Consider the following 18,641-nt stretch of genomic DNA (forward strand, 5'->3'; position numbering starts at 1 on the left):
AAATGTACACATTTGCACTGTGCCCTTCACATGCTGCTCTTCAGCCCGGCTTACTTGCCTAACAGCATTCTCAGCATCAGAAATCCATCAGGAAGTAGGAAAGCATGCTGTTTTGTTTTGCTTTTAATGTTAATCCTATTTAAAGGAAAAGTCAAGGTTTATCATTCATTCAGTTCACTCAGAAGATAGTTACTGAGCCTCCACTATTTGTCAGACACTTGCCTGAACTCTGTGGATACAGCAGTGAACCAACACAGACAGAATCTCTGTCCTTGGGATGCTTACGTTCTAGTGCTTTGATTTATATGAGATTAAACTTATTTGCAATAGGCTATGAGAGGCAATTGTTATGAGGGCTCTCATCGGACCTGTCCCTGGAAAATCAATCCATCACTCTGAAACAAAAACCCATTAACAGTCTCTCTGCTAGTTCTACCAACTGCTAGTTTGTATATATTCAGGAAGTGATTAGCCTGTCTATTAATTCAGCACCTCGCTTTAGGGCCTCTCATTCTGTGTTTACTCAGCTTCTTAAACATGACATTTTGCTGCAACCTTTGATCTTTTAAGGAAAAAGCAGGGAAAAGAAGAAACCATCAGATCATTCAATTGTGTTACTAATTAGTAATGCAAATACAGAAATGAGATGGCAATATGATGATAGTTAATATCTAAGTAGCACCACCTACCAGGAACTGCTCTAAGGGGTGTGTGTGTGTGTGTGTGTGTGTGTGTGTGTGTAGTTAAGATACACACAGGGATAGTTAAGATAAAAAGCAGGGAAAAGAAGAAACCATCAGATCATTCAATTGTGTTGCTAATTAGTAATTCAAATACAGAAATGAGATGGCAATATGATGATAGTTAATATCTAAGTAGCACTCACCACCTACCAGGAACTGTTCTAAGGTGTGTGTGTGTGTATGGGTGTAGTTAAGATACGTGTGAATATATACATATATATGTATATATCTTAGGGGAATATACATATTCATATATGTCTTAGGGGACTACATATATTCGTATATATATCTTAAGGGAATACATGTATATCTTGTTTATATATTATGTATATCTCTTAATATATATACATATGTGCATATATATTCCCTTAAACCTCTAAGAGCCCTCCTTTTTTGGATGAAGACAAGAAAACTCAAACCCAAATAGGTTAAGTAACTGCCCAAGTCATACATCTACTTAGCATTTAGATTTGAATCCACATATACTGGACTCCAGGATCCATTCTTAACATCAACACTGTCGTGGCTTGGTCTACTGACCACAGTGGATCTTCTGTGGAGTTCATTTTACAATTCATGTTGCTCTTCCATTCCGCTATCATAGATGTAAGAGTAGCTGCATAAAAGCCAGGCAATAGTGGCAAAAAGACTTTCACCCTGCCTTCTTATTCCATGGTATTAAGTAACAAGGGCGCAGGATGCATAACTGACATCAGCCTAGTTCTTATCCTGACATGTAACAGCTTTATATTTAAGTGGTGCTCTGAAATACAGTACCTTGCTTGAAGTTGGATAATCTTGAATTTATGAGAATAAGGCCAGGCACAGTGGCTGACATCTGCAATCCCAATGCTTTGGTAGCCCAAGGCAGGAGAATCACTTGAGACCAAGAGTTCGAGACCAAATTGGCAACACAGCAAGTCTTTGTCACTACAAAAAATTAAAAAATAAATTAGGCAAATATGGTGCCACCTGCCTGTAATCCTAGCTACTTTAGAGGCTGAGGCAGGAGGATCACTTGAGCCTAAGAGTACAGGACTGCAGTGAGCTATGATCACAACACTGCATTCCAGCCTGGGCAACAGAGCAAGACCCTGTCTCTAAAATAAGAGTAATATGCCAAAATGCAAGATACCTCATATCACAAGCTAGGAAAAATACATATAATTATGACTGCACATTTAATATAGTACTCAGAATAAGTGTCATTATAAGAGCTAAGCAGCCAAAAATTAAAACTAAATCTTTAGAGACATTTATTCTGAGTTCTACTAAATACCTCAGAGTCTAAGAAATTTCTTAATAGAATAACATAAAACAAATATAATTTATTTTTTCCCCCTGTTTAACTTATGCAATGTTGAAGTTTCTTATTAGAAGTGCTTTAAATTTTAAATCAATTCTATTTGAGCTCTGAATCTAAAAAGGGTTGTAACCTTTTGAGTTTTTCTTGTTAACAGTAAATACAGAAGTTTCTGTATCACCCAAGGACTCCGATAAGGTCGATCATCCATTTCAATATTTCTAACATTTTAACGATTCAGTGTACTTAACTATGAATACTTTATTATATATGTTTGATATTTCATGCTTCAGCTCAGGAAAACACAGGTTAGAAAAATATAACCTGCCTTTCATTGTTTAAGAAACATTGGATAATCCTACTGCTTTGAATAAAAAGAATTTCTACTCTTGAAATAGTCTCCATCAGCATGATGGACGTGGTTCTGTTTAAGAAGGATGGTGAATGAGAATTTTCATAAACTGCTTTGGTTCTTTTCCTACTTCCAAAACACATTTAAAAAATCAATATACTTGGAAAAGAAGCTATACTCACAATACAGAGTTAGAGTAATAAATAAGTAATTGTATTGTAGTATCTTAAAGCATTTTAATAAAATCAATTTTTCCTTATATTAAAAGGCATTAAAATCTTTTCCCTTTTATGTTAATTTTAAATATGCTATCTTGAACAATACTTAATGGAGCTAAGCTCCTTTACTGAAGGAAAGTAAGAAGAGAGGATATAGTTCCCACGCCCCTATGCATCAAACACATGCTCAGCTTATACTGAAGTGAAAGATGGCAGTAAAAGATGATTCTGTTACATTGCCAGGGTGTTTTTAGTTTTTTTCCTCTTCTTAGGCTTGGTACCAGAGGACCCAACAAAGATAGCAATTGTCTGTGTGAACCACTATTCACTAGAATTAGCCTCATTCTAATTTTCAACATTGAGGCCACAAGCCAGCCACCAGCAGCCCCAATTGTAAATTAACCTGTGATATGGACAGAGAAATTTTTTACTGGAGACTTTTTTAATATAAAGAAAACATCTAGAATTATTTCCTTAATTTCTAACTTGTCTTTGCAAAAATCATCAAACAAATTACACATACTTAGGGGATCTGAGAGAAAAACATGGATCCTCAACAGGAAGAAATGTTTAATTTTCATCTTACCTCTTAAAAATTCTACAAAATGCAAAAGTCACATGAACCAACTTTCCCAACTAAAAAGAGAAAATAAATAATACATATTTACCATGATTAAGGAAAATTAAGTGTTGAAAGAAATTATGAAAGTTAATAACATCCAGCCTTCCAACCAAAGCAAGAATTTACACCTCTGAAAGATGGTTTCTCAGCTCAGCTTGTACTACTCAAAAAAGTATTACTTGTGTTTTTCACACAAAGGCTAAATGGGAGGAAAGCTGTCAGCAGCTGAGTTGATAAATTCCACTTTCAGTGAAGTAAGAAGGCTTCCAAAGTTTTCCGGAGCTAATATATGCCATTTATCCTGATTACTTATTACAATGAAACTTTTCTTAAGGAACTTGTTTCTCTTCATTAAAAAAAAAAAAAAAAATCAGGCCAGGCACACTGGCTCATGCCTGTAATCCCAACAATTTGGGAAACTAAGACAAAAGGATCGCTTGAACCCAGAAGTTTGAGTCTAGCCTGAGCGACATAAGGAGACACTGTGTGTTCAAAAAATCAAAAATTACCCAGGCTCGGTGTCATGTGCCTGTAGTTCCAGCTACTCAGGAGGCTTAAGTGGGAGGACCTCTTGAGCCCAGAAGGTTAAGGCTGCAGTGAGCTATGACAGACTCCAGCCTGGGTGACAGAGAGAGATCCTATATCAAAAAAAAAAAAATCAGTTTTTTATTTTTTTGTCATGATACTTATGATCTGTTTATTATACCTTTTCAAATGATGCTGCATTCATGGAGTCTAAGCATTTGAGGGTAATTATAATTACTTCAGGAAATAAAAGACACATTGGTTGCAGGTTTAGAAGACTAAATCCCAGACACTCTGCTTGAATTACTAGAGTCTCAACCTGGTTCAAGCCAGGAAAAGCCTTTGGTGAACTGCTCTGGTCCACCCACAGAGCATCACCTGATGAAGTTTCCTGGTAACTTACCCTGGCAGACCTCAACAGCTGTACAAAGAAAGGAATTGAGAGGCCATACGTGTCACAGAGACAAGGAGCTAACCAAAGAAGGATGAAAGATTCCAAGGATCAACAGTCCATCCAAGAAATTGTTCTTACCATATTAAGGAGAAAACTAGCTCCATTTTTCATGAGATTTCAACAGATGTTTATACTATATACAAGATATTTTATTAAAATATTATCAATACCCATAACAAAAACAAAAGTAGCCTTATAGTATCTCAGATTGCAAACTTCAAATATTGAAAAGTCATTATTGGGGGAACATAATATTGAGAACATGCAGAAAGTTTATATCATTTTGTTCTGATTACCTACTAACTTTTAGGAACAAAAACTAAATTAAATAGGCTTTTGTACATTTCTGAAGGAGTATTTTAGTTTAAGCCTTTTATTAGTAGCAATGAATGAACAGGAAGCAAAAATAAATAAAAGAGTTCCTTGGAGTACCAGAGAGCGAGCAATCAGATTCCAAATACTTAAAAGCAAGAGTTCAATAAAATTCATCATAGTACTTACTCATAATGCTGATATTTACAGCAAACAAAACAGAAACAAAAGAATAATTGAAACAGAAATTGAAGATAAATTGAGAAGAATACTATTTAATAGCCATAGAGAGCCCATGTGTTAATTTTCTATGGGTAAAATAATTCAAATATGTGAATGTTGTTCTAAGTCTTTCTAGCATGCAAGATTTGCATTCCAAAGTAAATTTTGGATTCAGAAAACACTGCATACCCTAGGTTTGACAGAGTGCCAAAAGTATACTTTATTGAGTTAATATTTATTCAGTAGAATTTCTGAGTTTATTCTTTGTGTAAGTATGTTGTTGGACATGCTGTAACAGTTTTAATAATAGTCTTGTTGAAGTGTCTACTCCATGCACAAGAGAACACAACTTATTAAAAATCTAAAATCATAAAACTTTAGAGCTTAAGAAGACAACTAATGGTCACTTGGTTCAACTCCCAGCCCATATAGTAACTCCTTTTAGATCGTCTTGGACAGGTGTCCAACCATTGTCTTCATGATCATTTCCAATGACAGAGACCATTGTACTCACTCAGATCTCCCAGGAAAACTCGTTTCTTTGTTCTATAGCTTAGATTGTTAGAACAGTCCAAACAGTAATGGTTCAAACAGTAAGACCACCTCTGTTACTCATCTTCTGGGAGTTTTAAATTGATGGACAAACCAAAAACCAAAGGCTTGAAGAAAGTTTCCAAGTGTGTCATAATTGTCTTACTCCAGGCTAAATATCCCAAAATATTGCAGCAACATGTAGTAAAGTATAATGATAAAGCTATTTCCCAACTTGGTCTAGACATTTTATCTCTGCAAATAGGAAACAACATTACACATGATTAGCTATTTCTGCAGCTCAACTCCATCATTGTTTCAATTGAATTTTCATTTATTGAAATACTCTAGGCCTCCTTCCATTGAACTACCATGAAGCCAGCTGGTCCTCTTTATGCACTTGTACATTCATATAAAGATAGTGGACATGGATCTCTGTTATTCCGATACTGCATGACTAGAACCTGAAAGTGAGTTAGAGAGAAGTGAAAGCAAGTAGAGTGAAGAAGGGAAAAGTGACCATGGAATTTACTCTTCATTTCTTTTGTTTCTTCTATTTTCCTGCTCTCGTCTCCTGGGATTAGACACAATGTCATTTTCTCTGTTTTCCCAACACTTAGCAAAGAACATAGCTAAGAATGGATGCTCAGAAATTTTTTGTTGGTGAACTTATCTGAATGTTTATGTCAGACATAATAATGAAAACAGAAATTAGGAATGCTACCAGATCGCAACGTGTGATTTCAAAAGGACATTTATTTATAGAACATATACAAGAATCACCTTGTGCCTAGAAAAAGAGGTAGGAATTTTGAAGTTTCTTGTATTTTTCCCTCCTCTTCTCAGCAGCTTCTTTCCCCAGACAAAAAGCTCAGTTAGCTCTCTAAGAGAGTTTAACTACATGATGGACTTTTAAATTCGTAGGCTAGTCAGAAAACCACTGATGGACTTTTAAATTCGTAGGCTAGTCAGAAAACCTAACTATCCTTAAAAACATTATTTCTGAACCATGAATTTAGGAAGGAAAACCAATGTTCACGTGAACTAGTTGGCAGTTTGCAGCTATTTTTATTTTTTTATTTTTAAAGAGATATTTTATTTGGAACAGTTTCAGATTTGCAGGAAAACTGTGATGATAGTACAGAGCTCTTATATACCCATTAACATCTTGCATTAGTTTGATTCATTTGTTATTATTTAGGCACCTATATTACTAACAAGAGTCCACATATTATTCAGATTTCCTTAGTTTGTACCTAATGTCCTTTCCTAGGAGTCCATTCAGGACAACAAATTGTGTGTTCCTGAATGGAACAAGAAGAAAAAAAAGAAGAAGAACACACACATTGTGTGTTCCCAAATGGAACAAGAAGAAAATGCTCGTGACAATTATATTTATCATTTGTATAACTGGTTACATGGGCATAGCTGGTGTTCATAGCTACTTTCCTTCATTATTCATTTTGTATTCACTTTACTTTCAGGAAATACTTCAGCAGGTCATGGTTCTTTACCTGGTGGTGCAAACCAAACGCTCATTCTGAAAGGTCTGGGTCATTAGTAGTACAGCCTGGATTGGACTGGACAGTAGCTGTGGTTTTCCATTGGCCTTAATCACAAGGCATAGTAATGCTAAGAGACTCCCAAATGGATCTCCTGTGTTCCAGATATATTCTTCCTTACCTCCGTTGTGAAGCAACAGTCCAATTTCCCTTTGTTAGTCAGAATAAATCACCCCAGCCAGCACAGTAACTCCCTTTTTTGCCTGTTGATTCAGAGGCATGAGGAATTCAAAGTAACTGAGTGGCAGTCTTAACTTCCAGTTCAATAGAATCATTGTTGTGTCTCCTGAAGGAAAGATTTTTCCCTTTGAATCTAAGACCTCTAGGCCAGCGGAGCATAAGGTCACGGGAACAGGAAGCAAAACTTTGCTAATAGGTCACTATGTGTCATCCAGTTCCACCTCTTGATTCTTGGACCCATGAATCCTGGTTATGGGACAAATACTCATATAATTCATATGATGCTAAACCTTGTCCCAGCTCTGCAAGGCATTGCCACCTAGCTGGTGCTGTAACTGAGTCTTCAAAAGGCCATTCCACCATTCTATCAAGCCAGCTGCTTCAAGATGGAGGAAAATATGGTTAAGCCAGTAAATTCCATGAGTATGGACCCATTGTCATACTTTACTTGCTGTGAAGTGAGTTTCTTGATCACAAGCAATGCTGTGAAGAATACCGTGACAGTGGATAAGACATTCTGTTAAGTCCATGAATGGTATTTTTGGCAGATGTATTGCATACAGGAAACATAAATTTATATCCAGAGTATCTATTTCAGTAAGGGCAAAATGTTGCCCCTTCCATGATGGAAGCAGCCCAGTGTAATCAACCTGTCACCAGCTGGCTGGCTGATTGCTTTGGGGCACGGTGTATGCTGGGGACTCAATGTTGATCTCTGCTGCTGCCAGATTGGGTACTCAGCAGCGGGAGTAACGAGGCCTGCCTCGATGAGTGGAAGTCCATGATGCTTAACTCATGCATAACCTCCATTCTACCACCATATACACTTTGTTCAGGAGCTCACTGGGTAATGCCAGGGGTGGCAGGAGAAAGAGGCTGACTGGTATCCACAGAATGGGTTATCCTATAACCCATTTATAACCCATAGGTTATATTTATAAACCATGTCCAAGTCTTTTCTTCTGCCAACTCATTATAGAGAAACCCCCATGAAGCATAGGTTCAGGCTGGGAGAGAGGAAGCAGTGTAGCAGAAATGGGCAACATGGGCATTTGAGCCACTTTGTATAACTTACTTGTGCCTTCAGGGCTTGCTCAGGCCCAATCACATATATATCATTTCCATTTAATGATGGAGTGCTGCTTTGCATGCTCAACTTTGTGCCTTGGTGGTCAGATAACCCCCAGTTCATGATGGGCAGCTCAGGTCACATGGTAACTTGGTGAACCATGGTTAAGCATTCAGTATCTACTATGACACAGTAGCAGGACAAGAATTATTTCTAAAAAAAAAAAAAATATGGAATACAAAGGTGGTCACTAGCTGTTGTGCCTCTTTTTGCTGTAGGAATTGTAGACCAGATACAACAACATATTCTTTACCTTAGGAGAGACATCTCAATATGCTCCATTCCACTGAAGCCCTAGAAATTTCATGAAAGAGAAGGTGCCTAAATTTTGTTAGCTTTATTTTCTACCCTATGGCACACAAATGGCCTTACCAACAAGTCTAGAGTAGTTACTACTCCTTGATCCTAGGTACAATCAACATAAGGCCACCAATGTAATGGACTAGTGTGACATCCAAGTCAATCAAAGAAAAGAAAGTCCATCAAGATCCCTGACAACCAAATTATGACATAATGCTGGAGAATTAATATACCTGTAAAATAGGACAATGAAAGTATTGCTGTCCTTGCCGGCTTAAAGCAAATTGCTTCTGGTGTGTCTTATCAGCAAGTATGGATAAAAAGGCATTTGTCAGGTCAACAGCTACATATCAGGTACTAGGGGCTGTGTTAATTTGCTAAAGCAATAAAACCATATCTAGTATATCAGCTGAAACTGAAGTCACGAGTTGGCTAAGTTTATGATAATCCACTGTCATTCTCTAAGATTCATCTGTGCTTTACACAGGTCAAATGGAAGAGTTGAATTGGGATGTGGTGGGAATCACCACCCTTTCATCTTTCAAGTTCTCAATAATGGCACTAATCTCTGCAATTCCTCTGGGGATATGGAATTGATTTTGATTCACTATTTTTCCAGATAAACACAATTCTAATGACTTCCACTTGGCTTTCTTCCATAGTAATAGCCCTTGTCAAGGTCAGAAAACCATTAAGGGGACTCTGCCAACTGATAAGTTTGTCTATTCAATTATGCATTCTGGAACTAGGGAAACAATCACAGAATGCGTTAAGCACCCCCCTGGACCCACTGAAGATGGACCTGAACTAAAACTTTATTTGCCACCTGACCTCCATAAGCTTCTACTTTGAAGGGCCACAGTGACATTTTGAGTTTCCTGGACTCAGTGTTAGTGAATGTAGACTCAGAAACTTTAGGATTTCCCAAAATAAGAGGAAACAAGAAGCCTGCAAGAAATATGGTAATAAATACAGTCAGATGGGCAAGACAGAGAACGCAGTGTCACTGACAACAGAAGCATCTTAGTCCATACGGGCTGCTATAACAAAATTCCACAAACTGAGTAGCTTTAAAAACTAACAAAAATGTGTTTCTTGTAGCTCTGAAGGCTGTGAAGTTCAAGATCAAGGTGCTAGCAGATTTGGTGTCTGGTGAAGGACTATTTCTGGATTTATAGATGGCACTTTCTTCCTGTGTCCTCATATGGTGAAAGAGACAAGCAAGCTCTCTCAGGCTTCTTTTATAAGGGCACTAATGTCATTCATGAGGGGTTCTTCCTTGTGATTTAATCACCTTCGATAGGCCAGCTCCTAATACCATCACATTGGAGGCTAGGATTTCAACAAACAAAGTTTGAAGGACACAAACATGCAAACCACAGCAAGAAGAGAAGAGAAGGAGGAGGAGCATGTGTTTAGTATCATCAAATTCAGCATAAAATTAAAATAAGACCAGGGTCAATGACCATTATATTTCAGGATATTCAGAAAAGCAAAGTGAAGGCAGGGATGGGAGACTATTAGATTGAAATATATTGAGAAGTGTGACCTGAGAAAAGGTAACAATGGCATAAATGACTTGTTTGAAATTTTGATTATATAGTGGAGAAAAAGGACAGGGCCTGTAGCTCAAGATGTGTGTGGAGTCAAGGAAGAATTTCTATATCCTAAATTGTGAGATTTGTGTTAATACAAATGCTGGTGTGAAAGAATGCAACTCAGTAGAGAAGTTGAATATACAAAAGATAAAGAGGACATAAAGTCTCACAGTTAGAGCATGCTTAAGAATAATTGATAACTCCTAACATTATTGAGAATTCACAAGTTGTCTTGTAAGCATGACAAATATCAGTTTAATTAATTCTCATAGCAATCTGATGAGGCAGGCACTGTTATTATCTCCATTTTTCTATATACTATAACTGGGACACAGGAGAACTGATTATATTCCCCAAGGCCATAGGAGAGAACGAGGATTTGGACTCAGGCAGTCTGGATACCAAGCTGCATTCTCTAAACATCCACATTGATGGAAAAATGACATAGGATTGAAAGGGGAAAAGGATGTAGGGAGCCAGCACTGCACTGAATTTGCATGTTACCCATCTTATACAATGCAATGCAGAACCCAGAGAAGGCTTCTGAAGTCAACTCTACTCAAAGGGAATTTAAATCCTTAAGTAATGACTAACTTTTGTATTTTTTATCCATTCATTTATTCAGCAATGATTTGTTGAGCACCTAGTATGCAACAGAAAGAGACACTAGCAATGCTCTAGGAATAAAAAACGAGCAAGTCTGACATGACACCTTGATTACCTACCTTATTGTATCAGTCAGTTCAGGCTGCCATAACAAAATACCATAGACTGAGTGACTGAAACAACAGCAATTTATTTTCTCACAGTTCTGGAGGCTAGAAGCCCCAGATCAAGTTGCAGCAGAGTTGGTTTCTGGTGAAGGCTCTCTTCCTCGTTTCCAGACAGTCACCTTCTCTCTGAGTCTTGACATGGTGGAAAGAGATTGAGCTCTTTGGTGTCTCTCTTTATAAGGACACTAAACTTATCAGATCAGAGCCTTGCCCTTATGACCTCAGTTAATCTTAATTACATTTACAAATGCCCTATCTCCACATTCAGTCACATTGAATGTTAGGGCTTCAACATATGACTTTGGAGGGAACAAAATTCCATTTATAGCACTTTTAATTGCTTCTTTTAATTTCAACCAAGACCCTGTGTGATCATTATTATTATCACTATGATTATTATCTACATTCCTGGATAACATCACTGAGACTTCCAGTGGCTTTACTAACTTGCCACACAGTAAGAGACAGGAATAACACTCCATTTCAGCATTCTATTTGGCAACGTTACATGTCCCTCAGAAAGTTCAGGGCTGTGTCATTAGGCAGGGGAAGAGAGCATCTAAAAAGAGAAAGAGGGAGCATCCTCTTAGTTTTATCCTTGAACCAGGTTATATAATCCCATTGTCATTGCTTTTTTATTCTCTCTAGGGAGGAGTTCTATTTTATCTATGTCTAATTTTAACCTTTCTTAGAATTTGTACACAGATTGCTAAATCAACCCCTCCCCCTATTTTAATTTTTTTCTTCTGAGTCTGTCTACCTTGTTATGCAGAAAATTAGCTCTCTGCAAACAGCCGATCGCAGACACTCTGTCTCCAGGCCTTTCTGAGAGCTGAGACAGAGGTCTTGGAGGGCAACTATGCTCAGAGCGAATTTTCTTAGTTTCATGGAACGTGTTTTGAGATGAGTTTAAAATATTTGACCAATGATATCCAGGAGTACAAAATCAATTTTCAATGTATTATAAATGGCGTATCATAAATGGGTAACTACATTTCCATTAAGTTTATAGGGTATTTATTTCCATTTGGGAAACATGAATTCCTAATTGTAGTTCTAGATGATCTATAAATAATTCGAAATATGCTTATCAATGCTTTGCTTTTTAGGGCATAAAATACATAACACAGGTAAGAAGGTATTTGGCTTTCTTAGGCAAATGAATGTTTTTTTAAATCCAGATAATCTTATATTACTTTGGAAGCTGTGTGCAGATCAGGCAATTTAGATGCATGTCCCAGGGAAGTAGTGTCCTTCTAAGGAACCACTGTTTGTAGCTTAAATGTTCAGCGTATTCCTTCTCCAATTAAAGCACAACATAGTAAAGAGATATATCCCTGGTACTACCCTTTGTGTTAAGAATCGTTAGCCTCTGAAAAATAAAAATAGTGTGAGTGAATAAAACTTTCTGTGGAAGCAGTGAGGTGAATTTTATGAAGATAAATAAATTTCAGATTTTGTAATTTTACCACAGAAATTATATATTTGAGAAAATATAGGTACCTTAATATGGGTACCTTATGAAGATAAATAAATTCCAGATTTTTAACTTTACCATGCAAATTACATATGTGAGGTAATATGGGTATCTTAATGATAATGAATTCTGTTAGGGGTCAACCTGCACCCACATATTTAAAGGAGATCAAAACTCAAAATGGAAAAGGTGAATGACTGATGTTAGCTATCCAAAATGGCCTTTATACAAAACCACTTTATTTTCCATTACCAAACTTCCTTGAATAGGCCCACTCACTAAACCAGTTAAAGGTTGATAAACAATTTGAAAATCAACTTTATACCACTTCTGTCCAGAATATTCTGTAATGACAAATACTCTGTATTTGCACTATCCGATGTCCACTAACTGTATGTGGTAGCTGAACAGCTGGACTATAGGTAGTGTACCTGAGGAGCTAAATCTTAAACTATATTTAATTTTGACTAATTTAAAATGAAGTTATCACATGTAGCTAGTGGTTACTATATTGAATTCCACAGCTCTAGTCTATATGTATTAGTGTGTCAGGGTTATTAGAAAAAAAAATGACTCAAACTGCGTGGCTTAAAACACCAAAAATTACTATTTCACACTTTCAGAGGCTAATAGTCTGAAATCTAGGTGTCAGCAGTGCCATGCTCTCTCTACAGCCTGCAGGAGAGAATCCTTTTGCCTCTTCTAGCCTCTGGTATTTGCCAGCAATCATTGGAGTGTCTTAGTTTGTAGATATATCACTCCAATCTCTGATTCTTCATCATCTTCTCTCTGCATGTCACTGTGCTGTGAGCTGAATGTTGGTGTCCCTGGAAAAATACATATATTGAAATCTTAGCCCCCAGTGTGGTAGTATTAGGAGGTAGGGCCTTTGAGAAGTGATCAGGTCATTAGAGCAAAGCCCTCATGATTGAGACTACTGCCCTTATAAAAGAGATGCCAGATAACTGGTTCATCTCTTCCACCATGTAAGGACACTGCAAAAAGACATAGTCTACTAACCAGAAAATAAGCCAACATCAAGTGTGCCTTGATTTGGTGCCTCCCAGCTTCCAGATCTGTCAGAAATAAACTTTTCTTGCTTATAAGTGATCCAGTTTATGGTATTTTATTATTGCAGCACAAATGGACTAAGACACTCTGTGTCCAAATTTTCCTCTTCTTCTAAGTACACCAGTCATATTAGATTAAGGGTTCATTCTACTTTTGTGTGACCTTATCTTAACTAATTACTTCTACAACAATCCCATTCCCAAACAAGGTTACATACTGAGGTACTAGGGGTTAGGATTTCAACATATCTTTTAGGGAGATATAATTCAAACCATAAACCTATATTTTTTTAAATTAAAAACTGAAAAAAAAGATGTTTTCTTAAGTTAATCATTATCATTAAGGATACTGAAAGTGTACCACTTTAACTGAAGTCTATGATCTCCTAATTTGGACTTTAATTTGTATTCAAAATATTTCAGTTCAGTTCAGCTGAAACAAAATTAATTCAGAAAAGGATTTCAGAACTAAAGGTATTTTAAATAACTTTGGATAATCCAGATTATAGTGTGGCATCTAAGAACCAAAAAAAAAAAGCAAGTATATAAGATTGTTTTTAACTTTAAAAACTTTTCGGTTAAAAACTGATTGAATTCCTTTCCTCTTGAAGTTTTGTGAACCTGTTGCTGCTTTTCCCTAAATCAGCACTTGGGAATAAAAAAGTGTGACATACAAATAAATCTGAGAAACTCTGATTTAAAAAACATTCAAGAAGTTTCTTTACTGTAGAACTTATCAGAAATTGTGTTAGCTAATGTTCATTGTGAGCTTCCAAGAGCTTGATATAGGATACACTGTTTCCCAAACTTTTTGAGTACAGAATAGATTTCTTGAGTTTTTTCATTTTGTCTTGTATTTTGGCCTCTCACACAATATGCTAACATTTCCTAAATGTATCAACTAACCTTCTACCTATCCCGTATTTCACTCTAATTGTCTTACTCTTGGTAACTCTACAACAGCCCTTTTGACAATGACATAAACTTATTCAAAAAGTATCCAAATTTAAGAGTAAAGAAACCTCTTCCTTCTGGCCTACCAGAAATCAATTATTATCACATCTTTGAAATTATAGTATATATTCATTTATAGACATTTATAGACAGGAATAGACATCTAATGCAACAGCTTTATAGTGTATTAGTCTGTTTCACACTGCTTATAAAGATACTACTTGAGACTGGGTAATTTATAAATAAAGGAGAGTTAATTGACTCACAGTTCTGCATGGTTGGGGAGGTCTCAGGAAACTGACAATCATGGTGGAAGGCAAAGGAGAAGCAAGCGCCTTTTCCACAAAGGCTGCAGGAGACATACCAAGAGCACTGGAAGCACTTATCATAATCAGATCTTGTGAGAACTCACTATCACAAGAACAGCAAGGGGGAAATTTGCCTCCATGATCCAATCATCTCCCACCATGCCCCTCCCTTGACACCTAGGGATCACGATCTGAGATGAGATTTGGGTGGGGACGCAGAGCCAAAACATACATCATATAGTTTATGTTACTTGTGCCCATTTCTATATAATTCAACCTGTCTAAGCCAAACCTTAAATACCACAATCATCACACTAAAGGGAAAATTAAAGCAGCATTTTATTACATTTTTTCTAGTAGATAACAATTAGATTATCTACTATTAACTAACTATTCATTAAATGCCTAAGATTGTGAATTATTGCTTTTTCAATTCTTGATTCATTCTCAAATTAGAGTAGAACAAACACAACCTAATCATTTGGCTGGGAATCAAATACTTCCTAGGCAAGCTCTTAGAGATCTGAATAGATTTTTCTGTCTGATTTTGACTTTTCCTTGTGAGAACTATCAATGGTTACCACTTAAAATGATGAACCTACCATTTCTTCTCATGTCTTTTTTTATCACTTAAACTCCAGGGTTCCTAGGAAGCTGGCATTACATGACAATCAGCTACACTTGAATTCATGTCTCTGACTGTCCTCTTTTACAACCTGCTAAGTGAATAAATCTCCAAAGGATTTTAGTTGCCATGTCTTCAGAGTTGTTTTCTCTTCTCCAGATAAAGAAAGGTCAGTTTGCCACAGTCAAATCATGTGGCTGTTTTTTTATGAAAAAAAAAAGTCTTTTTTAGGGCAAAGTTACAACAAGTTTACTCCTCACTAGAAAAATCATATTTTTATATAATCACATATTTTATAATAATTACAAGATTTGTATATATTCACATATTTTATATAATGCATATGGTATATATCACAAAAACTTCCCTTAGCAGCATTTCTGTTCCCCTCCAGTGGTATTTTCTCCCTCAATATGCAGACACATTCTTGGGGATCCAATAGTTACTGTCAACTGAAATTAAGGCTGTTGAGGTAGAAATAATTTCATGAAGTTTTATTTATTTATTTATTTATTTATTTTGAGATGGAGTCACTCTCTGTCATCCAGGCTGGAGTGCAGTGATGTGATCTCAGCTCACTGCAACCCCTGCCTCCTGTGTTCAAGCGATTCACCTGCCTCAGCCTTCCAAGTAACTGGGATTACAGGCATACGTCACCATGCCTGGCTAATTTTTGTGTACTTTTAGTAGAGACAGGGTTTCACCATATTGACCAGGCTGTTCTCAAACTCCTTACCTCAGGTTATCCGCTCACCTCAGCCTCCCAAAGTGCTGGGATTACAGGTGTGAGGCACCCTGCCTTGCCACATAAAGGTTTATTGGAAGCCAAATGTGGGGAATGACCAAGGAAGATACACCAGCAGAGTTGAGGGTGTTCCAAAATTTGTCACAAGGTGAAAGATATTTCTATGAAAATTTTAGGCCAGGCACAGTGGCTCATGCCTGTAATCCCAGCATTTTGGGAGGTTGAGGCAGGTGAATCACCTGAGGTCGGGAGTTCAAGACCAGCCTGGCCAACATGGTGAAACCCCGTCTCTACAAAAATACAAAAATTAGCTGGGTATGGTGGTGGACATCTGTAATCCCATCTACTGGGGAGGCTGAGGCAGGAGAATCGCTTGAAACCAGAAGGCTGAGGATGCATTGAGCCAAGATCAGGCCACTGCACTCCAGCCTGGGCAACAGAGATTACATCTCCAAAAAAGGAAAGAAAGAAGGAAGGAAGGAAGGAAGGAAGGAATGGAAAGAGAAGGAAAGAAAGAAAGAGAGAGAGAGAGAAAGGAAGGAAGGAAGGAAAGGGAAAGAGGGAGGAAGAGAAAGAAAGAAAAAGAAAGAAAGAAAGAAGAAAGAAAGAAAGAAATAGAGAAAGAAAGAAAAAGAGTTATAGAAAAAAGGGAGACTCTCCTCATACCGTAGGTGTCTTCTTTTCATTGGAGAGTACAATACAAAAGTTATAATCATCGGTTACAGATAACATCATATGGGCTAAAAATGTCTACATGCAGGAGCATCAGCAGAACTTCATGCTTCAGTGAATCTTAAAATAAATCAGCATCCTATTTAGTGTCTGCAGGTTATACATTGATCAGCACAACCATCTGAAGATTTCATTATTTACTGGGAGACAGAATGTCATCATAGAGTCACAAGGCCTCCCCAAGATGGATTAATTTGGAAGTCTGCTTACTGTAAAATGTGATCTGAAGGTTATCATTTAAAGATTGTTTTGTTAATCTTTGCCCTGTTATTTTAATGATGTAACTAAGTCCTGTATCTTATAATTTTGCATTATAATATTATTGCCCATGTGTATAACTTTAGTTATTATGGTGGTCACTGTTGAGGCCGTGCCAAGTGAAAAGTCAGTGACTGTAAAGTACACTAAATGAACTAAGGTTCATGACAGGAAAATTGATTTATCACAACATACATGATATTACAGGGAAATTCAACCCAAATGAACAATTACCATATTCATCCTACAAGATGAATTGCCAAATCATTGTATTAGCACCAAAAATATTTTTTTGTTCTCAAATGTGGTAATAATTGAATTAGATCACCAATCAAATTAAGTTTAATTAACACTACATGCAAATTTATCTTCAAGTGAACAAAAGAACAGCTTTTCAGAGTTGCCCAATACCATCTTATTCAAATTGGCCTTTTTGATTACTCAGTGGATTTGGTTATTCTGAAGAACAACATTATAAGCATTTCAAAGGCAGTGATACTTAATACATACAACATTTACATGAACAGATACCTAGAAACAGCTCAAATAGAGGACAATATCTCAAGCTACATCCTCCTACTCTACACCCAATATCTACACTTGACTTGTAGCAAGGAATATCTCTCATCTATCATGTTAAATTAACAACATTGCTTTATGGCTTGCTTTATATTATGCATAGATTTGTTTAAGTTTTATATTTTTGTAAGAGCTATAAACACAAGATTTTGTCCCTGTTTTTATTATTTAAGCAAATTAATGATGGATATTATATCTACAATAATTTTTTTCTCTTCAATGGGAGTGTGTGATATAAATTTCAGAAATGGTTTTGCAACTTTTAGTTTTTTATAAAATCTGATTAGTGGAAGAGCTTCATACCTCAAGCTGTGGCTTTATCAGAACAAAACTTTTAAACAACCTATTAAAATGTTTTTCAAACTCACCTACATCTGCATGCCTGGCTTTTACTAGGCGTTATAGAACGCTCTTCTTAACACCTTTGCATTTCGTATTCTCCTTATGAGACTAGGAGGGAATTGGAAAAGTGCAGATGAAAAGAATGAAGAAATGCAAACTAACTGGGTAAGTCTGAAATTCAAACACTCACACATTGTTAGAGTCTTCTGTATTCACTTATAGTAAAGTCTTCAAGAGACAAAACTTTGAAATGAAAACAAAATTATGAATTTGAAGGAAATGAGTGTAAGTGCAGGTTTTAATATCAATAAATATGTGGAATAGAGATTAGAGAGACCCTGAAAAGAAAGCCTACCATTGTTCAGAAACAATAGAATGTGTATTCTCCTATCTGATGGTGCTTTTTAGAGTCCCATAATCGCTTTCCTCTCTTTCTTGTTTCAGGCTTTCCTTTGTTGCAGAACTTTTAACTCTCCCGCTCCCTCTTGTGTCCTCTCTGTGGAATGCACTCACCTGGCTGCAGTGCCAACCAGTTGGACGCCAAGGTGATTGGTACCACTGATTAGTGAATGATCCTCTCCCCCGGGATCAGTCTATGTTGGTATCCAGATAAATTCCGATTTAATCTTATTTTTTATGTTCATCCATCTTTGAATTTTTTATTGGCCAATTAAATAGTGATGTAAATTTTTCACACAGAGATTAAGTAGGTTAACTTAAAATTGAG

The sequence above is a fragment of the Aotus nancymaae genome, unplaced genomic scaffold (assembly GCF_030222135.1).
Source record: "Aotus nancymaae isolate 86718 unplaced genomic scaffold, 86718_ANA_hifiasm-v0.15.2.pri h1tg000002l, whole genome shotgun sequence".
Classification (NCBI taxonomy): domain Eukaryota; kingdom Metazoa; phylum Chordata; class Mammalia; order Primates; family Aotidae; genus Aotus; species Aotus nancymaae.